The sequence below is a fragment of the Vombatus ursinus genome, unplaced genomic scaffold (genome assembly GCF_900497805.2).
Source record: "Vombatus ursinus unplaced genomic scaffold, bare-nosed wombat genome assembly UNPS02014768.1, whole genome shotgun sequence".
Lineage (NCBI taxonomy): Eukaryota > Metazoa > Chordata > Mammalia > Diprotodontia > Vombatidae > Vombatus > Vombatus ursinus.
Genome location: NW_020954546.1, coordinates 15,684,359 through 15,706,380, shown reverse-complemented (window position 1 = coordinate 15,706,380; position 22,022 = coordinate 15,684,359).

Below are 22,022 nucleotides of genomic sequence, written 5' to 3'. Positions count from 1 at the left end.
ACAAAACCTATCTATTCCTTCATTGATCGATCGCTGACAATACAAAGACAAAAGTGAAACAGCCTCTGCCCTCAGGGCTCTTACATTCTATTGAGGGAGACAATAAAGATACAGTTAAATATATACAGAATATATACATGATAAATACAGGGTAATTATTTTGGAGGGAGGCCTTGACATCTGGGAGATCAGGAAAAGCCTCATAGATAAATTGGTACTTGAGCAGAGCTTTGAAGGGAATTCCGGGTTCTAAGAGGTAGAGGTGAGAAGGGAATGCATTCCAGGAGTGGGGAAGAGCCTAAGGAAAAGTATGGAGATGAGAGATGGAATGTTGCGTATGAAGAACAGCAAGATTGTCAAGCTGGCTGGACCATAAAGTATGTGAAGGGAAGTTATATATACTAATGCTAGAAAGGAAGGCCAGAGGCAGACTATGAAAAGCTTTAAAACCCCCAACAGAAGTACTTGTATTTTATTCTCAGGATGATAGGTGGCTATTGGGATTAATTGAGCAGAAGAATGACATAGCTAGATCTGTGCTTGAGGAAATTCACTTTGGTGGCTGAGTGGGGGATGGCTTGGAGCAGTGGGGGAGACTAAGGCAGGGTGACCAATTAAGAGCTGATTGCAATAATCCAGGTGAGTGGTGTTGAGGACTGTGTGGGTAGAAAGAAGAAAATTGATGTCATGTAAGTATGCTAGGCAAGACTTGGCAGCCGATTGGATATGGAGGATGAGTTGAAGATGACTTTGAGGTTGTGAAACTGAGTGACTGGAAGGTTGGTGGGAGCCATGTACAGAAATCGGGAAGTTTCAAAGAAGGTGAAGTTTTAGGGAAAGATAGTGTGTTGTGCTCATCAAAGACACCTTTGAAACATGTATTGTTTATTCTGATTAAATTTTGTGGACTTGGGAAGACAGGCACATGGCTCAGTAGTTCTTGATATCTTCTTGAGAGCCAGTTTTCAATGGCGATGATGTTGCCAAACAGCCAGTATCTCTTTCCCCTACTTTTCAATTAGCTTGAATGCAGATCCCTTGACGTTTTCCAAACTCTCCCCTCCAGCATGGACATTCTATGGGAAATTTAGTTTGGTTCAACTGTGCACCTCAGTTTGTTTCCTTTAGTATAATTCCTCAGTCCCTTTGGAGTCTGTGATGTAAAACTGATAGCTCCTTTGTTAAGAAAAAAAAAAAAGATTTCATCATAGGTCTTCCGTAAATGAGGGGTCCTTACCCTTGTTTGTGTCCTATGCCTCTTGGCACTCTGATGAAACCTGTGTGTCTCTTCTTGGAATAAAATTTTTAAATGTCCCAAATAAAATACATTGGATTACAAAAGAACCCGATTTTATTGAAATAGTGATCAAAATGTTTAAAATAATGAAAAAAAAAACAACCAGATTTAGGAGGCCTGTGTGTAGAGGAATCCTGGGAAGCTTAAAAACTGGTTCCCTCCAGAGCTGTGCACAGAGAAGAATGGATCTCATCGTTAGAAGTTCTCTCTGTGAGCCAGGAACATTTCTAGTCACCCACTGCCTTGGAGGGTGGAAGAGTTAGAAACTCAGCGTGTGCCAGTGTTATTTCTCTTTCTCTTGCAAACTACAGAGACGAGGCCCACATATGTGAATTTGTTTGACTAAATATAGTCTCTGTGCCACCACCCTCCCCAAAAGGGCTGAAATAAGTTAAGCAAGTGAATGGTGTGTTTGGGGTGGGTACATGTGTATGTGTGTGTGTTTAGTGCCTCTACATCATGAAATAACATTAAAAATAATGAGTTTGTCTGATTTTTTTCGCTTAAAAATTGAAAGAACTGGGAAAGACCTTGGCATGGTGTCTAGGAATGAGATTGGAATTCAGAGGTAGGATGGAATAGATTCTAGACTTAGAGTGAGGAAAACCTGGGTTCAAATCTTACCTCAGCTGCTTATTTATTGTGTGATCTTGGACAAGTCATTTGCTCAGCCTCAGTTTCCTCATCTATAACATGAGGGAGGTTGGCCCTGATGGTCTATAAGATCCCCATTAGCTCTAAACCTATGATCTCATAATCCTGTGTGGTACTGGGTCAAAATATTGACTTGTCTATTCACAATCTCTCTGCCATCTCTTGATCTTTTTTTTTTTTTATTGGGCTAAATGATCTCTCAGGTTCTTCCTCTACAAAATGAGATCGTTTCTAGGGTCCTTTCCAGCTCTAAGTCCTAAGACAAATTCCCTATTGATCACTGGGTCCTGTGCTTTAATGGGATCGATGACCATGGGCTGGCTACACAGAATCATAGATTCAGAAGGTGAAAGGACAAGAGAGGCCATCTAATCCAACCTTTTCATTTTATAAATGAAGAAATTGAGGCTTAGGAAGGTGAAAAGATCTACCCTAAGTCATGAAGGTAATGTCAGAGGGGGGATTTAAGCCTAGGACCACTGACTACAAAGACACTGAGAATGAAGCCCAGAGAGAAGAAGAACTTGTTCAAGATGGTGGAGCTACTTTGAGGCAGACCCAGGACTAAACCCCAGTTCTCCTGCTTTTTGTCTGGCTTTCTTTCCCCTGAAGCTCGACTGTATTCGATAACTAGTGATTTCAGTGCCTACGGCAAGAACAGAGAGGAGGCCCTGGATAGGGCAGTGTCGGAAAGATACCTACTGGTGAGCGAGGCCCAGTATTGGGCAGACAGAACTCCTGGGGTAGCCAGAGGTCATTCCTTGAAAGGCACCAGCACAGAGAGAGAAAACTGGGTGAGGCTCAGGCCTGTAAGCAGCGCCTTGGTGGGGTGGGAAGACCTTTGGATTTTATTCCTTTCACCTTTAAGGTGATCAAGACACAGAATTCAGCACTCTATGCATGGGTACTATCTGAACCTAGGAAATGAGAACATCCTGGAGCTGTGTTGGTGCTGGGGGAAAGCTATAATGGTAACACAAACATCACACACTGCTGAGGCTAAGTCGAAAAGTGGCAGTTATGTCAAGAATGTGTGGAAGTCATGGTGTGGGGTCACAGGAGGAGGGCCTGAGCAACCCCTTCTGATGTCAGGTGTCTTTCCCACCCTCTCCAAATGTCACACATTCATGTGCACTCGGGCGCAAAGTCCTGTTTGCCCAATCCTAGTTCTGGATCTGCCTTCCTGGAAGAGAGTTAGAGAGGCCAGCTGTTCTGGAATCTTTGGTCACAGCCCAATGCAAAACAGGATCAAATGTCAGAAGGGTGGCTGTTTTCACACCAACACATTTGAAATAAACAAAGCCTAGCCTAACATTTCACAAGCTGTTGGTTTTCTCTTCTGAATTAGCATGACTCAAAAAAAAAAACCAACTCTACAAAAACTGTATTTTTCTCAAGTACTGCTGGGCTGACTTAGGAAAGGCAAAGATCAAGGAAAGAGCATTAATCCTTCCTGTCCCCTAATCACCCTACAATGTTAGAACTGACTGAGGGATGTCAGTGGCTATTATCTCCCATTACCTTGGCGCCTTCACACTGACCTACTTAGAGGACCAGACAGAGCAGCATCATTGTAAATGAGTAAATCCAACATGGCAGCCGGTGATGAGCAGGCAGACATTTTGCTGGGAATTACTCTGGCTGTAAACAGCATCTCAGCACTGGCGTGCAGCCCATGCTGATACACCACTTAATTACCATGTGGGCTCCTTGCCTCCTCGAGAAAGGATCTCTATTATTTCAGGTCGATTCTCGCCCTCCTCCACCCCACCCCAACTCTTGCCTCTATGTTTAGGAAAGAGTGACTCATATGTAAAAGTTAATTTTACTTCAAAAATTTCAAGTCAGTGTCGACTCTGCCCTGTTATTATCCACCAGAGGGATATGACGGGAGCCGGGGTGCAGAAACAGAAAGCATCATTAACCCCTCCCAACATGGACGCTTGCCAGGCTATTGGGCTTGATTTTAATGCACTACTCAGAGACCAGGGGCTCCCCAACTCTTAATCCAGGGCTGCTCACTTCTCCTGGCAGGTAGCAGGGGAGGAATTAATTCAAATTTGATCCGTCAATGGCAACCCAGGAACTTGAATAAATATTTCATGCTTTCTCAGGATGGAGGAAGCTCTTAAGACCACTCAACAATACTTCACTCCCTTTTATCTCTTCCAGGGTGAAGTTGGAGCGGCTGGCCGGGGCTGTCCCATGAGTCGGGCTGCCTAAATGCCAATGAGGGCTCCAACCCAGGACTCAGATGTCCATCCCAATCACATTTCTTGTCTCTGGTGTCTAGAGGTGCATTTGACTGTCCCCCTTCCTTTACCAAACCGTGAGAGGAAGGCCACCATTTGAAGGACTGATTCACGGAACAAATACTAATACATCATAATAACTGCTGAACAATTATTAATAACATAGACTTAATAATTGATAACCAGTGTTAATAATGAATAATGGGCATAATAATGGGTTCCTATGTCTGCAGTACTCTAAAGTTTATGTTGTCCTCACAGCATTTCTGTGAACTGAAGATTATTATTTCCATTTTATCCAGGCCCTCATTACCTGAACTATTGCAGTAGACTCCTGCGTGGTCTCCCTGGCTCAAAACTTACTAGCAGTGTGACCTTGGGCAAGTTATTCCACCACCATTTGCCTCAGTTTTCTCAGCTGAAAAATAAGTGTAATGATAGCACCTCCCTCAGCATTGCTGTGAGGATCAAATGAGGTATTATTTGTAAAGTGCTTAGCATCACACCTAGCATAGGTGCTATATAAAGGCTTATCCCCGCCCCCTGCCCCCCATATCCATTCTCCACTCAGCTGACAAAGTGATTTCCCTAAAGCATTAGTCTGACCATGTCCTCCCCCTACCCCACTACCGCCAGGGGCCTCTTATTACCTCTAGCATCAAAAATGCAGACCTCTGTTTAGAGCTGGGCCTGGAGTCAGGAAGACCTGAGTTCAAATCTAGCCTGAGACTTACTAGCTGTGTGACTTTGAATAAGCACTTGATCTCTCAGTTTCAGTTATCTCATCTGTAAAATGGGGATAATAACAGCACCTCCCTTCACATATGTGAAGGGTTTTGCAAACTCATCTTTAAGCTGAAATACCAGCTATTGGGCTATGATTTGGACTAGAGCCTGGCCTCTTTCTCCCTTTCCACATCCCTCCATGAGTTCTATGAACGCAGAATTCTGGCCTACTTGCTATTGCTTGCACATGAATATTTGTCTCCTAGTTCTGAATTTTCCTGGCTGTCTCCCCTACCTCAAATTCTCCTGCCTGCCCTCCACATGCTAGCTTCCTTGTATTTCTTGGAGATGCAAGCTCAAACTCTACTTTCTGTCGGAGGCTTTTCCTGGTCTCTCCCTTCAACTGACCCCGCAGCGGCCAGCGCCTTTCCTTTGAAATTGTCTACTATCTGCTCTGTATAAATCTCACACGCACCTCATTCTTTTCCTGTTGTCTCCTTCATTAGTACGTGGTATGCACAGTGTAAACAGGGAGTAATTTCAGAGGGAAGGACTGAGTGAGAGGCTAGACCAGGAAAGGCGTCCTTTATGCGGATGGCGGATGTAAGCCAAATCTTAAAGGGAGGAGAAGGTGAGGAGGAAGTGTATTCCAGGCATGGGGGCATTCCAGAACCTGGAGATGGAGTGTCTTGGGTGAGAAACAGCAAATCTGCGAGGGTCCCTGCATCCTAGAATACATGAAGGGAGCCTAAGGCCTAAGGAGACTGGAAGGGTGAGGAGCCAGGTGGAGGCTGTGATGGGGTTTGAACACCAAGCAGAGGATTTTATAATTGATCCTGGAGGGGGAAGGGAGCCCCTGAATCCTACTCCTGACTCTAACTTTGATCGAAGCCAAAAGCTGCTGCCATTCACTCTAGAAGGCAGAGTTGGCAGGGGGCCCATTGAACCTGACTCTCACAGAGAGGCTGCAGTCAGTCTCTTTGACAGAAATTGCAAGTAGGAGGGCCCTGGCACCTTGTTTTCTGCCTTGTGCATTAAATACAAACATTTCCAAACAGGTGTAAAAAGAGGATTCTGGTGGGGATGGGGTATGCAGTGTGCAGGGATTGTCACTGGCTGAGGTTGATGGTTTCCCAGGGCAGGTGTATGTCTTCCACATCTCCAGGAAGGCAAAGGACATCCCTTTGTGGACGCTCCTTATGGTGACCTTCTCATTACCAAGACATCTGGGAATTTTCGCCAGGGTACCACGTTGTCACAGCTGCAATTTGCCCCTCAGAAGCAATGTTCTGAGGGGCACTGATCCATTCCAGAGATCAGCTTGTCATGCTAACTAATGGATACCAGCCCTGCGTCTGAGTGGTTACCATCATAATATGCTGTGTTTGCAGAGAAGCCAGTGGGAAAGCCATTTCCTCTAGGGCAGCCGATTAAACATCTCCGACTCCAGCCAGCGGCAGCTTTGTAAAAGCCCAGGCCTTGCTTCCTGCCCAGTTTATGGATTGCCGATGGTTTTTGTAGGTAATTAGCAGCTGGAGTCATGGAGGATCTGGGCTGATGCTGGGACCCCTTTCTGGTTACCTCTGGGCTGGGCATCGTGGTGCCCAAGAACTAGCTGTTGCTTGGCCAAATCTTCTGTCTGGCTTCCTTTCCATTATGATAAGATACTGCTGGCTGAGGGCAAGGCCATCTCTCATTCCCCAGGTTGGCTTCAGCCCTAACAAAATCCACAGCTGTAAGTCTGCAGCCTTCTTTCTTTATTATAAAAAGAGAAGCAAAGTCAAGGGCATTTGTTAGAGGTGATCTATTCAAGTGTCCATTTTCTCTGGTTTGGAAAGACAGTTTTTGGCTCCTTATAGACAAGAGAGAAGGGTGAGTGAAAGACCTCAGACCAGATCTCAGACCCAAGGGGGAAGCACTCTATGAAATATGAACTTGGCCTTGGGGTGAGCTGTGTAATATTGTGAAGCTGGTCATCATTTATTGTTTCACCCGTTTCTTTGTCCCCTTCTTTTTCTTTGCAGTGCACCCCCTTTTCTCCTCCCCCAGCAGAGGGACAACCCCTTGACGGCAGGGATTATTTTATTGTTTTGGTTTTTGCATCCCTAGTACTTAGCACAGGACCTGGCAAACAAGTAGGGCTTAATAAAGTAAATGCTTGTTTAATTGAATTCTTTATCCCCCAACACCCATTATGCCACAGTAATAGATGATATTTATATAGTGCCTTAAAGTTTGCAAAGCATGCTACATATATTATCTCATTTGAGTCTTATAATAATCCTGTGAGCTATAGACTGCAGATCTTATTATCTCCAATTTACAGATTAGGGAGTGGGGCTCATGGTGCTGAGATGTCTTGGGTTTGTAGGAATAAAAATGATGATGATAATAACTTGTATTTATCACTTTAAGGTTTGCAAAACTACAAATGTCTCATTTCATTTTCATAAAAACTTTGTGAGGTAGGTACTATTATGCCCTCCCCATTTTACAGATGAGGAAATTGAAGCAAAAAGGGTCAAGTGACTTGCCCAGGGTCACACAAGTGGGAAGTATCTGTGGCCGTGTTTGAAGCCAGGTTGTCCTGACTCCAAGCACAGCTATCTCTTTTGAAGCCATAGAATATCAGAGCTGGGAGAACTTTAGAGACCATCTCATCCAATCTCCTCGTTTTACATCTATGGAAACTGAGACCCAGTGAGGATCAGTGACTTGTCCAAGGTCATACAGGTGGTAAGTGTCAGACGTGGGATTGGAATTCATATCCCCTTGATTCCCAAGTCAGCACTCCTTCAAGATCACAGGTAGGACTACTGGCCAAGCCAAGACTAACAATTCTAATATTTACATGGCATCAACTATGTTTCAGCACTATACTAAGCATGTTACAAATTTTATTTCATTTGATCTTCTCAAAAATCTTATATTCTCATTTTACAACTGAGGAAACTGAGGCAAACAGAGGTTAAATGACTCACCCAGGGTCACACAGCTAGTAAGTGTCTGCGGCCAGATTTGAACTCAGGTGTTCCTGACTCCAAGCCTGGTGCTCTATCCACTGAGCCACCTAACTGCCCAAGACTGGCACCCAAATATTCTGACCCTCCAGCCATGGTTCCTTCTGTCCCATAACATTACAAAAGAAACCAATTATATTTAAGTATAGTCATTAAAAAAAAAGTTTACAAGGCCCAGGTAGGAACCCCTGTCATAGCTGGCCTCTGAGCCAACTCTACCTGAGTCGTCCTGCCTCAGAGACATCTTGGCTGTGTCACTTTAGGAATCATTTACCTTTCTGGTGTCTGAGAAGATGTGAAGGCTGCAAGTAGGAGAGCAGGCGCTGAAATGCCTTGGGAGAGGGAGCTGTTTTGTTGATTAAATCAGACATCAGTTCTTACCTGCCCTCTCCCCTAAAAAACATCACTGATGAATTCAAACCTCATTTGGTTGTAGTCTTCTTAAAAAGCTTCAAACCTGCCCTTGCTAAAAGAGATTGGGGAGTTGTTTCTAGACTTCTTTCCAGGGCATGGATTCCTTAGGGATTGCTAAGAGGCACCAATTTGGAAAATTCAAGAAAAATGTTCCCAGACCTCTTCAGTCTCTGCCTCCAGTTGGACACCGTCCTGAGCAGCTGCTCTGAATCTCATCTGCTATGTTTCCCCTTAGGTGGCCACAGCCATTAACTATTTAGATTCAATCTCTGATCATTTTCATTCCTTTTATTTTTCATAAAGAGAAATTATTGATCAAAGTTTTTTTTTAACCCTCATTTAACATGCAGGAACAGCCTTTCCGTTTCCCACGTATGCTGCAGTGAGAAGGGGTGATTTTATCCTGCTTAACACAGCACAGATGGATCTGGCTGTTGAAGTTCCATTATATTGCCCATGAAATCACCCTCACTGTTGTGGAAGTCGCTTACCTGAGTGCTCTTGTTTCTGATTTTTCCTTTATATCCTCCATGCCTGGCATGATGCTATGATCACGTTTTTAGTCTCTCCTCTCTCTCTCTCTCTCTCTCTCTCTCTCTCTCATCTGTCTCTGTCTGTCTGTCTCTCTCTGTCTCTGTCTCTGTTTCTCTCTCTGTTTCTGTCTGTCGTCTGTCTCTCTCTCTCTCTCTCTCTCTCTCTCTGTCTCTCTGTCTTTCTCTCTCTGTTTCTCTGTGTTTTTCTATGGGGATGAGGTGGCCCATAGGTGTAGGTCTGGATCTATTTCATCAGGGTAGAGAACTCCCAGTGTGGAAATTCTCTGAGGACACAAATTGGCCACTTATCTATATAAATTGTAGTCATTGAGAGTCACTAGGCACACTGACAGGATCGGTCCAGGGTCTCACAGCTAATATGTGTCAAAGGCAGGTCTTCCTTGGTTCCGCCAGAAACCATGCCTTGGAAGAGCTCAGGCACTGCTTGGGACCTGGTGTCCTCATTTTCACCTAAGCCATTTTCTGTCCTTCCTTCACTCCCCCCTTCTGCTTCTTTTTTCAGGGCACTCCAATCCAATCACCACTACCATTGCCTCTGGAATAGTTTGTTAATGGGTTGTACTATTTTTCTACTCACTTTCTTGGTCACTTCCTGGATCAGAACTCATTTTATAGGGTAGCCAGGTGGCACAGTAGATAAAGTGCTGGGCTTGGAGTCAGAAAGATCTGAGTTCAAATCCAGCCTTAGACACTTCCTAGCTGTGTGATCCTAGGTAAGTCACTTTACTCTGTTTGCCTCACTTTCCTCATCTGTAAAATGAGCTGAAGCAGGAAATGGCAAACCATTCCAGAATCTCTGCCAAGAAAACTCCAAATGGGGTCACAAAGAATCAGACATGACTGATAATGACTGAAAAACAATAAAAACATGTTTTATGTGTTATTTCCCCCATTAGAATGTAAACTACTTGAAGACAGGAAATGTCTGTGTTTGTGTTTATATCCCTAGTTGCACATAGCAAGCATGTGGTAAAGACATTTCATTCATTGATTTATTTCTGACTCTCAGTCCAGTTCTCTTTCTGCTCTGCAATATTGCCTTTCATATGGTAGGAGTATGAATGCTTGTTGGATGGGAGGTGTTGGACCCTCACATTGATCCTGGGGACCTCGTTCTCTTGTATCCACTTGATGGGCTGAAGCAAGTGGAAGAGGAGGAAGAGGAGGATTGTCTTCCGGGGTTCAGGGAGCCTCATATAAGAATGGAACATTTCTTCTGCTTATCTTTTGTAAACTGAGGCACCATGGGATAGGAGAAAGAGGACTGGTTCCAGCACCCAAGGGCCTGGGTTCAAATCTCATTTCAAATACTTATGAGTTGTGTGACTTTAGGCAAATCTTCACCTCTCTGGGACTGTTTCCTCAGCTGTAAAATGGGGGAGGGTTTTTTTTTTTTTTTTGGACTACATGAACTGTGAGGTTTCTTTCAGCTATAAATCTACAAACCTAGATGGTCTCTGATATCCCTTCAAACTCTGGGCCTGTCATGCTAGGAGTAACTCCTCCAGAGGCGACATTTTGACTAGCAGGTGTGGATTTTTTTTTTCACAGATAATCATATTTTCAAAACATGTTCCCCTTCTTCCATTACACAGCAATTATTTTATTTCTCCTCCTCAGTGATGAAGCCACAGAGGCCATGTCAAAATGTCCCAAGTGGCGTGACAATTCAGAAAAATGAAATGCCAAGGAGGTGTCCACTCGACCAATTCTTTCCTTGATGCCAAATAGCCAGTTTGAATGAACTGTTCGCTATGCAACCTGCCATTTCAGCGTCAAGGAGACGCGCAGCAAAGTGATTTCTTTGGCTGATGGAGCTCGCCGGAGAGACTCATTACTGCTTTGAGCGAGCACTCGGCGTCCTGCTCTCCTCTGTGCCCCAGCTCCTTCCTTCCTCCCTCCTTTTACCTTCTCTCCCACTCATTTCTTGTCTTCCCTTTATACCCTCTTTTTCCCTTTCCCTGATTTTACCCCCTTTAATCTTTTTCTGTGAGGTTAGTTTTTTATTTTCTTCTTTGTCTGTGGGTTTAGTTTTTTTCTTTTTTCCTTTGTGGGGTTAGTTTTTATTTTCTTGTCTGTGGGATGAGTTTTTATTTTCTTGTCTGTGGGGTTAGTTTTTTATTTTCTTCTTGTCTGTGGGGTTAGCTAGATAAGATCAGTTTTTTGCAAACCTTTTCAGAAAATCTCACATTTGGTGGGGTTTTGCCTCTCATCGGGGACTCCTCCTGCTGGGCTGGGCACACCTAGCCAACCTCACCACCCTCTACACCCACACTTCCACCTCTGCTCCAGTCAGGTGCCTGCTTTCTCTACTGTCTCCTCTACAGGACACGTTCTTTCCTTTTTTACACCTTTGAGGTGGTATGATGTACTGGATAGAGCGCCAGACCACAAGTCAGGAAGATTTGGGTTCAAATTCCACCTTAGACACTTACTAACTATATGACTCTGTACAATTTAGAAAGTTAAGTACTGAAGTTGAGCTAAGTTAAAAAACCTTTCTTAACTATTCTCAGCCTCAGTTTCCTCATTTCTAAAATGGAGATAATAATAGCACCCACTTTAAAGGGTCATTGTAAGGATCAAAATGACAAAACATATGTCAAGTACTTTACAAACCTCAAAACAGTAGATGAATACTAGCTATCATCATTATTAGCTGTGTGACCCTGGACAAGTCACTTAACCCTGTTTGCCTCAGTGTCCTCATCTGTCAAAGGAGATGGAGAAGGAAATGATAAACCACTCCAGTATCTTTTGCCAAGAAAACCCCAACTGGAGACACGAAGAGTTGGACATGATTAAATATGATTGACTGATTTAATATGTAATGAAATGGTTTATTTAAAACTTAATATCGAACATCAATACAACCTACTGAACTTTTTTGTGACTCTTTACATTTAAATTAATTAACTTTAAGTTTCCTCTTCTGTTATGTGAGTGGGCTGGTCTGGAATGCTGGCCTCTAAGGTCCCTTCTGATCCTATGCAGTATCCCAACAGGATTCTTTCTACGGTCATTCATTCACATTCACTTTTCTTTTAGACTGTGAGTCTCTTGAGAGCAGGGACTGGTTGATTTGCTTGTTTCGGCTTGACTTTGCTTTTCTTTGTCTCCCCATCATTGAACACAGTGCCTGGCACTGTGCTGAGTAAATGTCAGTCAGCTGACTTTTATATGGTTGTAATTCGTACATATTTAATTCTTCTAGTTCTGCTTCCCCCTTCCTCCATATGATTTTCCATATTTCTTTTTTTCCCCAAAATTACTTTTATTGTGTTTTTTTTTTTGGCTAGGAAATGGGGTTAAGTGACTTGCTCAGGGTCACACAGCTAGTAAGTATCAAGTGTCTGAGGCCAGATTTGAACTCAGGTTCTCCTGACTCCAGGGCTGGTGCTGTACCCACTGTGCCACCCAGTTGCCCCAATTTTTCCACATTTCTTTGCATTCCTTACAAAGTTTTTGGGGTTGAGGGGGTGTCATAGAACTGTTATTTCATTGGTCTAGGAACCAGCCCTGGAGTCCGGAGGACCTGAGTTCAAATCCAGCCTCTGACACTTGACACTTACTACCTGTGTGACCCTGGGCAAGTCACTTAACCCCAACTGCCTTGCAAAAACAAAACAACAAGAACAATAAAAACCCAAAATGAATGTAAAGAGACTCACTTCAAATAGATATGAATTAAATCCAAGTTTAGCCCTTGTGAGTCTTTATTCCAACTTCCCCTCACACTGAAGAATCAGGTCCTCTGACAGCTTACAGCTGGCTGCATCTCCTTTGCAGAGTTCTAGGTATACTCTTGAGGGGTTATGGAGTTTTTCTTTAATGCTATCAGCTGGACCCCACCCTTTCTCCCCATTTTGGTGGGTTCTTCCCAATGTCAATTGTCAGAGTCAGTTAATATCTCTTTAATATCATCAACAAGCTGCTAAAGTATGTTAATAATGTAGTGATTAAGTACCCTATTATCATTCAGCTAATTAACATCAATTAGTTTTTACAAAGATATTTACAGAGCAGCTGCAGCAAAAACAGAGGTATAAACGTGTCCCTCCCTCCTAACTATGGACACATTCTTTCCTATATCGCCTTACTTGTTGGGTAGAGTGAGCTCAAACTTAAAAGAGTCAGTACAAAGCATTCTTCTCCACCCCCGCATCTGAATGTAGTCCAGTCAACAGACAGAGTAGCTCTCTTGCTTACGGGACCCAGGATCTGCTGCTGGCTTGGGTCCTAGTTACTCCTCAGGGCTGTGTTTTCACTGGGCTTGCCTGCTCACCGTCTCAGAGTCTTGCCATGGATGTCCAGTTCCTGGACCTCTGGAGGCCCTTTGGATTGTAGACTAGGCTGTGGCCTTTTCCTGTGAGGAGGGGGTGGAGAAGATGGCCCTAGAGAAGCACAGTAGAGCTGTATCTTGAAGGACGGTGAGGAGGGAATGCATTCCAGGCAGAGAAGGCAGCCAGTGCTAGGGAAGGAGAGAGGAGATGTAGTGTGATGTGTGCTGAACACAGAGGAGGCCCACTGGCTGCAAGGCAGAGTGTGGGAAGGGGAGGACTGTCCCAGGTTGGAAAGATAGGTCTGGAAGGGCTCCAGAGGCTTCACAGAGGAAACTATGTTTGGTCTCAGAGGCAACAGGGAGCCATGGAGTTGATTGAATAGGTCAGATTCGCACTTTGGCAGCAATGCAAAGGATGGACTGGAGTGGAAAGAGGCTTGAAGTAGAGACATCAGTTAGGAGGCCGCAGCAATCATCTTTGTGATAGGTGGTGATAGCCTCCACGAAGTCGGTAGCGGGGTTAACAGAAAAGTGGTTATATTTGAAAGATGTCCTGAAGGTAGAAACAGCAGGATTTGGAAACTAATTGGATCTGTGGGGTGAGGGAGAGTGAGGAGCTGAGGATAATGCTGAGGGCATGAATTTGGAGACCAGGGGATGATGGTGCCTTCAAAAGAGATAGGGATGCTTGGAAGAGGGGTGGGCTGAGGTGGGGGAGGACCACAAATTCAGTTTTGGAAATGCTGATTTTTGAGATGTCCCTGAGACATTCACTTTATTAACCAAATGGGCACCTTCTCTGAAACTTGTATCTTACAGAACTTTCTGGGGGCGTTAAGAGGTTGAAGGACTTACCCAGGGACATAAAGCAGGTCAAGCAACAGAAAAAGGAGGACTTGAAACCAGGTGTTCTTGCGCCTGAGGCCAGTTCTCCATCCACTGGGCCATGCTAACTCTAGCTCCTCGTACTTGAGATGCTGATAGCACGATGGTATAGCACAACATTAACTGCACCATACATTTTTACGCCCCATTACATTTACTCTCCAGTGTCTGAGTTAGTCAGCCTATAAGGGTTTGTTAAGCGCTTACTATGTCCTAAGCACTGCATTAAGTGCTGTGGATACAAAGAGAGGGAAAAATCAAACAGAACAGACCAAAACACCATCCTTACCCTCGAGAAGCTCTTGTTCTATTGGGGGAGACAGGATGTAAATGATAACATACATGCAAGATATGCAGAGTAGATGGATGGTAATCTCAGATTATCTTCTATTACATTCTACTGGGGGAGACGATATGTAAATCACAATGTATACACAAGATATGCAGAGTAGATGCACAGAGAGGAAGAGCCCGGTGGGTGGGTGGGTGGGTGGGGGGAGGATGGGAAGTGATCTCCTGCAGAAGGGAAGTCTTGAAGGAAGCTGGAGAAATTGAGAGGCAGAGAGGCAGCTAGGTGGCACAGTGAATAGAGCACCGGGCCCTGGATTCAGGAGGAACTGAGTTCAAATCCAGCCTCAGACACATAACCCTTACTAGCTATGTGACCTTGGGCAAGTCACTTAACCCCATTGCCTAGCCAAAAAAAAAAAGAAGTTAAGAGGCAGAGAGCACTCCAGGCATGGTGGATAGGCCGGACAAAGGCAAGGAGGCAGAACTTCTGTGTTCGAGGAACTATAAATAGGCCCAAGGAGCTGTATCACAGAGTGCCTTGTTGTTGAGTCATTTTCAGTCATGTCTGACTCTTTGTGACTCCTGTGGGATTTTCTTGGCAAAGATACCAGAGTAGTCTGCCATTTTCTTCCTTAGCCGTAGAGTGCGTAGAGAGGAGTGAAGTATATATGATTGGAAAGGTGGGAAGAGACCAGGTTATGAAGACCTTTAAATGCCACACAGATGACTTTGTATTTGATCCTGAAGGTAAATGGTGAGCCATTGATAGTTATTGAGCAGAGAAGCTGCACGATCAGACCTACTCTTTAAGAAAATCACCTCGGCAATTGTAGGGAGGATAGATTAGGGTGGGGAGGAGAGGAGACCAGGAGTCTGGTTAGAAGGCTATTGGGCTGGTGCAGTTGAGAGGCGATGAGGATCTAAAGTAGTGGTGGCTGTGTGAGTAGAGAAAAGGGGAAGGATACTCAAAACCTTAAGGTTGAAACGACAAGGTTTGCTTCCTCATGAATGCCAGCAAAGCACATGTGTCCCTAGTTCCTGTCAGCCTGAGCCTGGTGGTAGGTTACATGTGTTTGAGGATCAATCCCTGGGGCTGATCACAAGTTGGCTATGAGGTCATCAGCATTCTGGCCGTAGCAGCTCTAAAAGACAACACTTGCTGCAGGTGTTTGTGAAGGGCATCCCCATATGCATCCTTAAAATATCAGAGTAAATACAATCTTTGTTTAAGCTCTTTTTTAATTCAGTAAATACTTTACTGTGGCAGATAAAGAACTGTCTTAGGAGTTAGGAAGATTACTCTCGAATTAGTTCAAGCTAAGTCCCCCCCACCACACACACCGGGGCTGTAAGGCACTCTCAAGAGGACTTTCTGTAGCTAAAAGGGAACTGACATGCATTGGTAGAGGGAGTCTCCTCACCTGGAGTTCCCTATGATGATAAAATCACAGGCCTTATCTAAAAAATCATGTTAAGCTCTTTGGGAATAGAGAGGGTGTCATACATCCTTCCCTCTTTTAACTCATTTTTACAGCCTAGCAAAGAGACAGACATGTAGCTGGTGCAGAAAAATACTGAAATACAGAATCTATAAAGTGAAAAGTTTGCACTAAATGAGAAGCAAATCCACTCACCCAGACTCACACAGCCAGTAAAGATCTGGAGAGGCATTCAGAGCCAGGGTTCCCATTCTATTTCCTGTGCTCTGTCCTTGAAGGCAATCTTCCTCTGTGGGTAGAGGATAAAATGCTCCAAGGCCATCTGGGTTTTTCTTAGCCTGCTCTGTGGGATCTACCTAAGTGCTGCTGTCTCTGGAGTAAGGGACCAAAATGCTTTGGTCAACAATGATCAGTTTCACTGCAAGTTATGCCCAGATTAGGCTACAGCTGATTATGGCTTTATGTGAAGTAGGATGAAAACAATTGAATTAAGTCACATCTAAAATCTGCAGAGAAGTATATGGGTTATAGCATCTAAGGATGTAAAAGTGGGGGAAAGGAAAGTTATATCTGGTATGTGGCCAATGTGTGTGGTAGTTGATCCCGTTCCCTGATCCAATCTTTTCCTTTCTCCTCCTACAGCTTAGCCCAGTTATCAATCATTCCTTCCCACCCCAATCTTCAATCTCCTTGCTTCTAGGCTTTTTCCTTGATGCCTACAAAAAGACACAGGTCTCTCTCATCCTCTTAAAACCTTTATTTTGTGTAAGTTTTAAACATAGTTAATAGGTTTACATGTGGTCTTCCCTAATAGGAATATCAGTTTTTTTGAGGTCTGGGGCAGTTTTATTTTTGCTTTTCTAGCCTTAGTTCTGGGCAGAGTGCCTGGTACATAGCAGGTACTTGATCAATACTTTGGATGGAGGGATTGACTCACTTGAACCCTGATGCCCTCCAGCTATCATCCTATATCTCTTCCTTTCATACCAAAGTCCTAGACAAAGCTGTGTACCTTCATTTTTCTCCACTTATTCTTCTCTTGTTCGCTTTTCAGCCTCTTATAACTTGGCATTCTGACACTACATCACTCAAGCAAAACTGCTCTTTCCAACTATGCCAGTGACCTCTTAATTGCCACCAATCTGATGGTCTTTTCTTAGCCCTCCTCCTTTCCTATCTCTTGGTGGCACTCAGCACTGGTGACCATTCTCTCCTCTTAGAGACTCCCTCATCTCTGAATTTTAGTCACTCAGCTCTCTCTTGATTATGATCCTACCCACTCCTCAGTCTCCTTTCCTGAAGGGATGAATGAAAATGCATTTATTAAGCATCTCCTATGCAGAAAGAACTGTGATAAGCTCTGGAAATATAAGTGGAAAAACAAGATAATCTTTGCTATTAAGGAACTCACATTCTAATTGGGGGAGAAAACCAAGGGAATTTTTAACTGAAAGTCAGATGGAAAGTCCCAGTAGTCCCTTGGGTGTAAAGACAAAGCAGTCAGTAATGTATCTTCTTCAATGCCATTTTCATTAATAAAATTATATGTTTCTGAGTTGAACCATTTGATAGACCCAAGGATGTTGGTTAGAAGAACTTTCATTTTGGAGTCTTCAGAAACTGTGGCTCCTGGAGAGGAGCCCTCTGTAGCCCTACAGAGGGAGCTGACAGGTTGCATCTCCACAAAGGGCTATTTCCTTGGACTATGGCTTGGGGGGCCAAGCTGGAAACAGGAATGGTGGCCTGATGGGTTCTCAGAGTCATCCTTGACTCTTCTCTCTCCCCATCACCCAGATCCAATTGGTTCTTTTATCTATGTCCCTTTCCTTCCATTCAATGGCCAACACTCTAGTTAATGACCCTCATGACCTATCACTTGGATTGTTGCAGTGGCTTCCTCATTGATCTCTCTGCTTCCCCTCTGTCCTCTCTCCAATCCATTCTCCACATCCCTAATAAACTGATATTTCTAAAGCACAGATCTGACCGTATAATTCCCCTATTAAAGAAGCTTCAGTGGCTTCTTATTGCTTCTAGGATAGTATATTTTGATACTTAAAACTCTTTACAATTTGGTTCAGCCTCCTTTTCCTGGCTTATTACACATTAGTACTCCCCTTCACACTGCCAGGTCAGTATAAATTTATCAAAGGAACACAGAAGACACAAACACATGTGGCCATAATTTTGAGGAAGAAGCCTACCTTTTCAGAGCTTATAGAAGGCTTATATACAAATTAGGAACAACATCTAGCTTCTATTAGCACTGGCCTTCCAGGTGGGCTAATCTACATTTACAGAAAGGGGAGTGTCTGTTTTATCAGCCTAGAAGCAAGGGCATAAATAGAGAGGGTGTGAGGAAACCTAGACAAAGGAAAATGTGACTCCTTGCTTTAACTGGAATGAAGGCCAGTTTCTAATGTAGCATCTACTCTGGCAGCTAGCCTTTCAATTTTCATTTGCACTAAAGGGATGGCTTCCTCAGAGAAAGTCTACTCTTACAGGTTCAAGGGAGAAATTGTATACTCAGGAGCCCCTACTAGTGAACTTAATTTTAGTAGTCAGCCAATAGATACAATTAGTTCAACATAAGTGAATTTGCTAGATGTCATAAGAATAGTAACTACAAACACTTCCCCCCATAAACCTGGGACACACTAGCCCTCAAAAACACAGCATCAGTAGAAAGATTAGGTAAAAACTTTGAGTGGGACACATCCCTAAGGAACACATGTGGCTAAGGTAACTTAAACTTTTAGTACAGTAGTGTCCCGGCGTCTTTTCTATTCTTGTCATATCCTTATGTCCCCTCACCTCCCTATACTCTCTAACCAAGTGCAGTATCTCTATTGGGCAGTTCACTCAACTTAATTCCCTGGGACCATTCCTCTTACCAACTTGACTCTCAACTTCCAGGGCCAGTTCCCTCATCTCTCTTTTCTGCTACCATAGGTCATGCTCTTCAAAGCTGCTCCCTGCCCTGACTGTCTTATCTCCTTATTTGGTTGAGTAGCTCTACTGCAATGAGGGGTGGAACAGAAGGAAATCAAAGCTTCTCCTTGTTGCCCTCTGGTAGAAGCACAGGGATGAAGCTGCTAAGTACTTCTACTGGGCCTCCACTTAGTTTTGAAAAGGCCACCATGGACAAGAACAAAAATTTTCCAGTTGCCCTTCCAATTCCATTGAGAAAATTTCTTCACACATAATAATGGGAAAACGGAGCGAATACACATCTTTGTACTTTTCTTAACACCTTATTGACTGTTAATTTCTAATAATTAAATCAGCTGGGCTAGGACTTGGGGGAACTAACTTTTCTACATTCTAGTGAGGTCGAGTTTCTCACATTAAAAGAGGAAAACAACAGTCCTCCCTTTCTGTCTGCCCTAACAACACCCACCATATTCCAGCCAAACGGACTCACTCGTTCTTGTGGATAACAATCCATCTCCATTCTCTAGACCTGTGTACAAGCTGTTCCCCATGCCTAGAATGTACTCCTTTTCTACCTGCATCTTTTAGATTGCCTAGTTTTCTTCAAAGTTTATCTCAAGCACTCTTTCCCACATGAGACCTTTCCTAGCTCCTCTGGGGCAATCCGTACCAAAATGACTTTGTCTATATTTTTATTAGCATGTATACATATCTATCTATCTATACACACACACACACACACACACACACACATGTTGTTTCTCCACAATAGGATGTAACTTTTGGGGGCAGGGACAGTTTCATTTTTGTCTTTGCATTCCTAGGCCCTTTCAAAATTCCTAGCACATTGCAGACCTTTAATAAATGCTTGCTGAATGAATACAGGAATGAATGAATGTTGAATATTCCCTCTTCCATCAGCACAGTGCCTTTTCAATCATACTGGCTATTTTTTTTAAAAAGGTTCTTGCTTTGGTTTTAATCAATATTCTTGTATCACACTGTAGACTCAGTAGGAAGCCCATCGATGACCGTAGGAATTTCAGATGCCACAGATCTCCCTGCCAAATAAAAATTACAGCCCATTGTTTATTAATAGGAGCATGGTTCAGCTCATTTATGCTGCCAAAGTAGTCGGCTGACATAAGATATGCCTCTCTCCTCCTCGTTATCAAATTGAGGCCAGATAACTAATCAGTCCCAGTGGTTTCAATATGAGTGCCAGGGAATTCATGTTTCTCAGACAATGGCTCCTTCGTCTGCATATCTTTCAGAATATGATGTGATGAAAGTTTTGATTGGAGATATATTAACTGATAAAGGGCACCATGTAGGGCTTGGCTGGAATATCATATTTTTTACATTAAGAGAAAATAGGAAAAAAAAATCTCACCTACAGAGAGCGATGGAATGCATGAGTAACGGAATCCATCGCCACTCCTTTCCTTTTGGAGCTCTGAGATGTGTTGATCATGGGCTTATAGATTTAGAATAGCAACAGCCCTTCAGGGTCATCTGGTCTGACCCTCTTAATTTACAAATGAGGAAACTGAAGTCTAGAGAGGGTCAATGACTTGCCTAAAGTCACACAGCAAATGAAAGAGTTTGGGCTTTGAACCCTGATCCCTTGACTCAAAATCCCCGGCTTTCCCACTACACCTCACTGCCTTTGGAAGGGAGTCTATGCATGCGTTACCATTTCCTCCCTGGGATGTCTACTGTCCCCATGGCTTGCCTTATGATAAGTCTTCCACTGTTTGAGGCTACCCTGTGGTGGATGGTTCCCCTCTTCATGGCTGCCTTCTCCCCAACTTCCAAAGAGGGGAGGGCCAGACTACCTGAACTCCTAGTATAACTGTACCCACGGTTCTGTGGCATTGCCCTCTATAACTCTGTCCCTTCATGCCAGGTGGGGGAAAATTCCTAGTTATGTCTCTATGAGGGCATTTAGTTCCACAAATAAATGAATGAAAAAAAGGGAGGCAACTTAGTGTAGTGGAAATAATTCTGGCTCTGGAGTCCAAATCCCACCCCTGAAGCTTACTACCTGTTAGAACTTGGACAATCCATTTAACTTGTGGGGGCCTCAGTTGCCTGAACTGAAAATGTGGGGTTTGGACCAGATGGCCTCTGGGAAGTCCATTCCAGTCCAAAACTGGGATTCCATGAAGTTGCACTTATTAAGTACTTACTGTTTCCCAAGCACTGTGATAAGTCCTGGGGGTAAAAATTTAAAAGCAAGACTGTCTCTGACTTCAGGGAGTTTAGGTAGGGGGTGATAATACATATAAGGAAGTTATCGTCAGTAGGGAGTGTTTTGGACTGGCAAGTCACAGGGATGGTGAGTGGAGGCATAGGAGAGATTGGTGCTTCTTTTTCAATAGGAGTTTTGAATGTATTATGGGTTCTAGAGTAAGAAATGGAAAACAGAGGTGTGATGGGTGTTAGACTCAGGTGGAAGGATGGTTGGCCCAGGGACAACAAGGGGCAGAATGGGAAGCGTTGATAGGGTCAGCGTATCTTGTGAGTCTGCATGCATGTGCTTAACTGGGAAGATGGTCAAGGCCCCATGGAGAGTGTTCCAAAACTGAGTAGGCCTGCCTGGTCTCTGGCGCTCCAGTGGCCCAGAGGGTGCAGCAGCAGGGGTATGGATGGCAAGGAGGTGGCCATTGTGGGCTGTGTTGTGCAGCCAGTTACAGTGGGATGTCAAGGGCCCCTTGTTTCCATGGAAACAACATTTTAAATGTCAGAGTGGAAGGTTGACCCACTTGTAGCAGAGACCTTAAGGCAGGGCTGATGCCCCCAGAGCATAAGATCCAATAGGTCCTATCAGGCAGGGCAGAATTTAGATGACAGGATGGCAGATCTGGATCCTGAAGGGAAGTGACAAGACCTCGAGTCTGACCTCCTTGTTTTATAGATAGGGAAACTGAGGCCCGGAGAAGGAAACTGACTTGCTTAAGGTCACTTAGTAAGTAGCAGAACTGGGTCGTGTCCTCTGATTCCAAATCCTGCCCTGGTGGGCTTCAAGGCTGGTGACAGGACAATGCATTTGATAAAAACTATTTCCATCTTTTGTTTTTACGTCACCTGTACCTGTGCTTTTCATATGTGAAGGCATAGAAGGTTGCAATCCAGAGGGAAGGTCCCAGTGATGAAACCCTTTGATCCTTGGAATGAAGTACAACTGGAATGTCCACATACTGGATACCCCAAAGTAGAGCACTGATCTGGTAAGGTCCAGGTCACTTTGAAAGTCCTTCCCACCTTTTAT